Genomic DNA, 8,100 nt, shown 5'->3' with positions numbered 1-8,100 from the left:
TGCTCAGGAAAACAGAATAACAGAATCAGAGAGCTGGATGGGACCTGAGGGGTCATTGAGGCTGGATTACAAACCTTTGTCAAAGGATTTGGGTTTATTTCCTAAGTTCAAAAGTGAAGACCTTTAACAGAAGCATGTGTTTTTCATTTCTCCCCAGCCCCACCCCTGTGTATTATTTCACAACTGCCTCTTAAATCAGTCCTGTTACCTATCTACCTCGAGGCAGGTACATCTGAGTTTAGGAGCCCCCCCAGTGGGTCCCCTCACTTTAATGACCAGGAAACTGAGGATCAAAGAGACACCTGATTTGCTGTAGTTTTAAAATTTGTTAGCCCGCTGAGGAATATTGCTTTCTCAAGGGTGGGGGCTGGAGAGGAAACTCTGAGGAATGAATTTCAATTGCCCAGCATCACAGTTTGTTTGCTGGCTGGACTCCCAAAGCCATTTGTCCTCATTTTCCCCAGCTGTAAAATGAGAGTGTTGGACTACTTGTCCTCACGCATTCCTTCCAGCTCCCTTTTCCTTTGACTTCCTCCCTTAGAAGTTGGGAAGAGTCTATGAGCAAAGATTAATGGTCAGAATCTCTCAGAGGTTCACAACATAGCAGTGTGTACAACACATGTAACTGGATTAAAGCACATTAGAATCTGAGAAACTGATTGGATTGCTGTATGTTCTTTCTAATATAGTTAAGATGGCCTAAAGAATTGGATTGACCCTTTAGTAGTCATCAAATTGAATCAATGTGGGTTCTCATTTTGGCTCTATTATCAGCATGTGATTACATGATTTATGCAGAGGTATCTTTTGCACACCAATCTGCATTATAGGTGTGTAATAAAGAATTTGCTGGCCTCTATCCCTGGTTTCTTGGAGGTGGTCTCTAAACCATTGGAATTTCCCAAGTGATAGGCGAGTTTTCATTGCTTATGGTAGGCCCCTTGCACCACACCTGATAGTGTTTAGTGATGAGATAATGCAGGTGGTGGGTTGCCATGTCAGAGAGACCAACCACATGATGAGAAGGTTGGAGCTTTAAGCCAGTGATAACAGCCCAACCTCTGTGAAAAAGAGGGGAGCTGGAGATTGAGTTCAATCATGTGGCCAATAATTCAATTAATCAGTGCCTCCATAACAAAACCCCAGTAAAAACTGAAACTGAAGATTAGATTGCTTGGTTCTGACTTGTATCTTTTTGCTAACAAAACTGTAATAAGAACAACACTTACCTGAGTTCAAATCATTGAACCTGAGGGAGTAGTGGGAATCCTAAAATTTGTAACCAGCTGATGAGCAGTGAGGACCCTCGAGCTTGTGACTGATAGAAGGGTGGAAGACTGCACCTTTAACCTGTGAAATTTGGCCCAACTCCAGGGAGTAGGAAAAAGAAAAAGTTAAGAAGCAAGAGGTTATGTGGAGAAGGGCCAGTAGGTGGAGAGACAAAATTCCAAGAAGGTTCCAAGACCATTCCTTTATGTCTAGGAGTGCTTTCCCATATCTGTGTGTACTTCTCTCTCCTCTCTCCACCTCTCTCCTGGGTCCTAATTCTCAATTCTGGATGAAGTACTGGATTCTTCTGATTAGTAGCCTTCAGGGTGAGCAAAATATTGTCCTGGAGTGTGGGCCCTGGAGCAGACTGTGGGTTCCAGTTCTGGCACACCATTAACCAGCTGTGGGACTCTGGGCAAGGGAAATCACATGAGCTTTCTGCTTTTATTCTCATCTGTAGGATGGAATTAGAACTACCTCATTAATTCAATGAATAATTACACATAAAGAAAGCACTTAAAAGTTGCACAAATGTGGGAAGGCCTCCATTAATTATTATTACTCACCATTGAGTTCTGATAGAGAAAGCATAATGTGCTGTAAAGTACAGGGGCTTTGGAGACAGACAGACCTGGGCTTCAAGTCCTGCCTCTGCCACCACCCTGCTGCATAACTTTGAGCAACATGCTTAGCTTTTCAATGCCCAATTTTCTCATCAACACAATGGAGCCACTGATATTCACAACATTATCCCAAGGCAAGGAAATGGCGTATCTTAAGCCCCTGACCCATGGCAAGTGCTCAGTGATTGGTTGCTGTGATCACTAGCTTGGCTGGTAGGTGTTGGCAACTGACAAGCTGCCTGCCAATGGTGCACGGAGTCCTAGGGGTGAGGGCGTCTTAAGTTCAGTGGTGAGTGTGTTCTTGGAGCCCCTGAACCTGAAAGAAGTCAAGCTGGAGGGATAAATAAAGTCAGTGAAAATGAAGACCATGACCTAAAGGTTAGGTTAGATTGTAAGAGATTGGAGGGAGGAGGGGAGAGGCCTGGTATCTCTCAGAAGATGCTTCCACAGAGCAACACGGGGGACAAGCACAGAGCACCAGCAGCTTGGGCTGTCGCCAGGAAGGTGAAATACATTGCTATTCTCCACAGTGGGCTTAGTTATTTATGTGTCACATTGTTTGTTTATGAAATAGGTATTTGACACAAGTATACTCAGCAAAGCACATCAGCAGGGATGGTGTTTACCAGCAAATAAATTAGAATCATGGCGGTAGCTAAGGCATAACTAAGTACATGGAATAAATATGTCATTTGGCCATTATGAATTCATTCATGTATAGGGATCCTTAATGCATATCTATCAAAACTTTAAAAGCAATGTTCTTTTTATTCAGGCCTGTATTTTAATTGCAGGCTGCAATAATATTAGTGCATCCTCATGGAGCTGTGGCCAGCCAGCTGGTGCCCAGGTCACGGCTCTCTGTGAAGGTCCCTGCAGGCATCTCCAGGCCTGCGTGGCCCACGGTGACGTGTCTGACCTCTCCTGGTCCTTCCTCCTTTGTGACCCTGCCTATTTTTCCTTCTGTTGGAGTGGAGGGTTGGAAGGAGCAGGCAGCCAATACAAGGCAGGGGAGGAGAGTCTGATAGACCTTGGGGCTTGGCCAAGGCATGAGAGGGGAATGAAGTGCTGGGATCGTTGGACCCCTGGAGGCCAAGGCAAACATTGCCAAAGTGCTCTTGACTGACACTTCAATCCCCCACTCCCTGCTGACAAAGCTTTCTTTCTGAGGCTTGCAATTGAAAGACCAGTTGCCCCCTCTCATTGCCCTTTGCCTTTTTTTCTCCCTTGTGGGGAAGAAAGGAAGAAAAAGAGCCTAAGAAAGCAAAGAAAGAGACTCTCACAGCACCCATTCCTCAGATATCAATCATTTTGGGGGATGAGGAGGTGGGTCAGGGAGAAACCAACAGGATAGAGAAAGGTCCCAAGCTGCTTGTTGAAGGTCTGAGAAGTTTCCATTTCTATTCAAATATCATTAATGCAACGAGAAAGTCATTTCACAAGCTTTCTTATAAGTAATTCGCTCCCCAATGCAGCTTTGTGAACTGCGTTCCTCTTCTCTTTCTCTCTAACCCCTACTTGTACCACACACATCTCTGATTGTATATCTTGTCACTGGCAACCTCAGCAGCCTAGGATTATTATGTTTTTCTTTACCAGTTTCAAGTGATGTGTGGGAGGTTCACAAGATATGCCAGGGACTCCAGAAATTCCTGCAATAAATGCCCTATCTCTGCTGTAGGTCCAGGGTGGAAGAGTCAGCTTTGCTATTTTCATTGGATGTTCATGGGATTCATTCCCCTCCTCCTTTTTCACTTCCAGAAAATGTAAGAGAATTTGAAGTTTCCCAAGGAAAGAAATCAATCAATTTCAATTGCCCCGATTCGTGTGTGTGTGTGTGTGTGTGTGTGTGTGTGTGTGTGTATGTGTGTAGGTAACAGAAAGAAAGCCAAGTGTCTTTCAGTAATTGTCAGGGTTTGCCTGGAAACCAGGGCTTGCTGAGTGAGGGAAGGCAGAGGACTGGGGCAAAGGCACCTTGATCTTGATGTCACCAAATCTATTCATTATCACATCCTTCCCCATCACACGAAGAGTGAGTTCTTTTCTCAGCGGAACGATTGCCCTTATTTTACTTTTGATGTTGGGTGTTGCCAATATATTCCTTTTCATATCTTATATTTGCAAGAACATATGCCATTTGCATGATATTTAAGAGTACTTTTGGATCATTGAGTAGGAAAGTTTTTGAATGAAATTTGACCTTAAAAATCCTGTTCACTTCTTCAATTTTTAGAAGAGGAAACTGAATGTGGAAGAAGTACCTTATCTAAGAACATGAACTGAGTTAGTGGGAGAAAAAGGATTAAGCTCAACAAAGAATGGACACATGCCAGTAGACTACTGTAAACACGGGCAAGAGGTACTTACTGGTTATCTCTCCATCCTCTGTTATTTTAATTCATCAGTAAATGCACTGTTACGTAGCAGGCCCTCAGGATATAGAGAACTGTCACTGGTGGATGTGTGTGCTCAGAAGAAAAATGACAGGTGTGAGCATGTCATTTCTAGAAGAGAAAAAGAAAAATGAAAAAAATATGGTGATTTTTATCATTCTTACTTTTGGGTAGAAAAATCAAGGGTTGAATTCTGTTGTTCAGACATTCTATGAAATGTAATATGGGCTGTGGGCTTCCTATTAGGACCCAGTGACTCCAGGTCAGCCTGATGTGCGAATGAAGTCTTAGCAATGCACTGTGGTCTCCATCAGCCTCATACATCCAGGAGAGTTAGAAGCTAGGGCTCATCTGAGTGTCACAGTCTGATGGGGGTGGGGAATAAGCAGTCTGGCACGAGGGAAAAGATTTTATTGAGAAGAGAAGGAAGTGGCAGAGAAGGGAGGGGTGTACTGCACAGGGTGCCTGTGGTCATGGAGTCCTGCAGTGGGTTCAGGCCAAGGGGTGGGTAGGGACAGAAACCCTGTTTGTGCAGTTTGCCAAGCCATGTACCTTGGTATGGAGTGAGATTGGGCAGGCTGGGCTTGGGGAAAGATACTCGTTGTAATTTGCATGTAAGTCCTATGTAGGCTAGAGATGGCTTTGCTACTTACTGTACCTCCTAAGTGGTGAAGGATGGGGCTGAGAGGGAGGGCAATGGTGGGTATCTGGCGGAGGAAGAGATTTCTGAGTGAGCTTCAGAGTGATCTCAGCACTTCAATTGCCCAAGCCTGCATCTCCCTTAGGACTCTCTCAGACCTCTACGGGTTTCACACTCTGGACCTCTATGGAGAGGGCAGAGCATTTCGGAACACTGCAACAGGGACTGCTGTATTGTGTGTGTGTGTGTGTGTGTGTGTGTGTGTAGTGTGTAGTGTGTGTGCGCATATGTGGTGCGTGTGTGTGTGCGGTGTGTGTGTGTGTGTGTGTGTGTGTGTGTGTGTGTGTGTGAATGTTGAGCGACGGCTGCTGGCTTGAAGAGTTAAAGTTGGTTTTCAATTTGAAGTCCTGCCTGGGGTTAGGGGGAGTCTCATTTTGAGTGGCCGGTGTGGCCATGCCACCGACTATGTTGCCATGAGTTCAATTATAGTGTAAAGCATTGAGCCCTGGGTGTGAGTGTGTGAGGGGGCAGCTCTCTTGCCACCAGATTGATCCCGTGACCTCAGAGAGCATTGTGAGCCAAGAGCGACATTAGGACAAAAGTGGCTGATGGAGGGCCTGCTGATGGGGGACAGTGTATATGTATGCATCTCAGTGGAGGGACAGGAGAGGAGACCAGAGTGGAGCTGAAATCATTTACAACTTGCAGGCACAAAACCTCTTAAATCATCATTGAAAAGTCATTAGAAATCTGGCAGAAGAGCAGGGTGCAGATTGCCAAGAGAGGACACAAAACCCCATTTTCTCTCCACAATGCCTGTAATGAACTGGAAGGGCCGGGGTGGAGCTGAAAAACAGATTTCCTGCTGTAACTCAAGTCTCTTTGCAGCTTGGTTTGCCACAGTTTTACAATGTGTTAGAATTTACATTCACGTGTTTGTTAACCATTCTTTGGCTCAATGAAATGTTTTTATCCGTCTGACCTTGACCTTTGCCATATGGTACCACAAACTGTTGAGCTGAAGTCAGATGCTGGGAGAGGGGTGGGGGTCAGCAGGGGCGGGCAGCTTATTCAGACCAGGCCTCAATGGGACTCAGTGATGGGAGTCCAGTCCTGACTCTAGGGAGGCCTTTCCCACAAATTCATTTAAAAGGGAAAATGCCCTTGTGTGAACCTGCGTCCTTTGCAATTGCTAAGTCCCATGTCATAATTGGTGCTAATTTTCAAATTTCCATTGGAAAAGTTAAAGGAATTTGTGGGTCACTTGCAGCAGATGTTAGGCCTGTAACTTGACCGTTTTATGGGGCCAGAGGGCTCCGTGTGTGAGTTCCCTGAGGAGCAGGACTGCTGCTAACTTAGAGTTTGGGAGGGCACCTTCCACTCTCTGGGGTTTAGTACATATTAACTTTCTAAAACAATAAAAACAAGTGTTCCAAAGCAGGAGCCAGCTCTGCCTTTTTGAGGGAGAGGAGAGAAACTGGGGGTCAGGCTCTTAAAAGTTAACCCAGTTTTGTCGTTCTTGATACAGGAGAAATTCAGATATTGAATCTATCTATAATAATAAAAGTGTAATATGCTAATTAGACCAGACATCCTTCCAGACGTCCTTCTATCCTTCCAGACGAAGCCAGGGCTGTGAGGGAAGCCCGGGTTCTGGGTGCCTGCTGGTGGCCGGAGAGAAGCCAGGGTCCTGGGTGCCAGAGGAAAGCTGGTGCCGGCAGTCAGGGGAAGGAAGGCCTACTCTTGCACAAATTTCGTGCATCGGGCCTCTAGTGTATATATATAAAAGCCTAATATGCAAATTGTCCCTTCAGAAGTTCAACCAGAAGACCGGAGTTCCATCGCTTGCTATGATGTGTGCTGACCACCAGGAGGTGGTGCGGAACGAAGGGAGGCCCCAGTCAGCAGCCAGCAGCCAGCAGCCGGGTAAGGAAGGCCCCAGCTGGCAGCCAGAAGGCCCCGATTGGCCCTGATCACTGGCCAGGCCTAGGAACCCTACCTGTGCACAAATTTCATGCACCTGGCCTCTAATATTAACTATTTCCTTGAGTGTGAACCACCCATGAAGAAAGAGATAGTTAATGATTTGACTATTTGAGGTCAGGGCTGGAGTGGTTTTTGGTGAACTCTAGGTCTTATTGATTCATTATTACAAGGCCAAAGGAACAACTGGGAGAGAAATTTTGTGGACTATCATGTCAACATGTGCATCTTTCCCTCTGTTCTTAAGGAACTGTTCATTAGTCTATATTGCATACCTAATAGGCACATGGCCTGGTGATTTCTGAAGCATCCAGCTCTGTGGTGTGCTCTGCTGGGCCCATACAGACTAGATAACACAGCCATTATCTCTTGCCCTCTGAGGACTGACATTTTTACATGGACAGCAGGGCTCAGGGCCCTCTGTGAGCTCATTCATCAGTTCCATAAACTAGTTAAAAAACCGTACTTGTTCAATTTTTCCCCAACACGGTCTCTCACTCTGGCTTGACTGAAGTGAGCACAGCCCTCCTGGCTTCCAGTTTGGAATCTAGCTGCTTCTCTGGAACTTTCATTAGCTCCCAGCAGGAGCATCGCCGGCAGCTTTTTTCTTTTTCTTTTCGGTACTTGGCTTTGCAAACCTCCTTTTCTCTTAATTGATCAATTTTCCTGTTCAGAAATAGACATAATCAGATATATTGCTTAGTAGCTGCTCTGAGAAAGCATTAGCTCCATCTACTTAGAGAGGCATTAGCTTCGACACCCCCCAGGGTTGCTTTTCTTTTTCAAGAAAAATTAAATGACTAAGTAAGAGGGTGTTAAAACAAAGTTATATTACTGCTTGGCATTTAATTGAGAAACTTACTAATGTGTCCTTTGAACTCTTGGTTTCCTGCTCCCTGAGGAATTGCTGATACTTTGCTTTAATGGAAGCATAAAAATCTCAGTTTGACTTCTGGCGGCATTATTTGGGCTTTAAGACTGCAAGTTGTTGTTTTCACAGTATTCATTGGTCTAGTGATTCCGACAGCCACCATATCCAAGCAACTGATTGTTGAGAGAATGTTTCTGATTTGGAAGGCTCCTTAGCCCTTGAGATTTCTAGCGCCCTCCTGGTGGTGAGCATTGACAACACCCAGCATTTCCTGAGTCTAATCTCTAATGAAGTAAATACTTAGAAGGAAAAAAAAAAAAA

Source organism: Myotis lucifugus, unplaced genomic scaffold, assembly GCF_000147115.1.
Source record: "Myotis lucifugus unplaced genomic scaffold, Myoluc2.0 scaffold_7, whole genome shotgun sequence".
Classification (NCBI taxonomy): Eukaryota; Metazoa; Chordata; class Mammalia; order Chiroptera; family Vespertilionidae; genus Myotis; species Myotis lucifugus.
Note: the sequence above shows the minus strand (reverse complement) of the source record.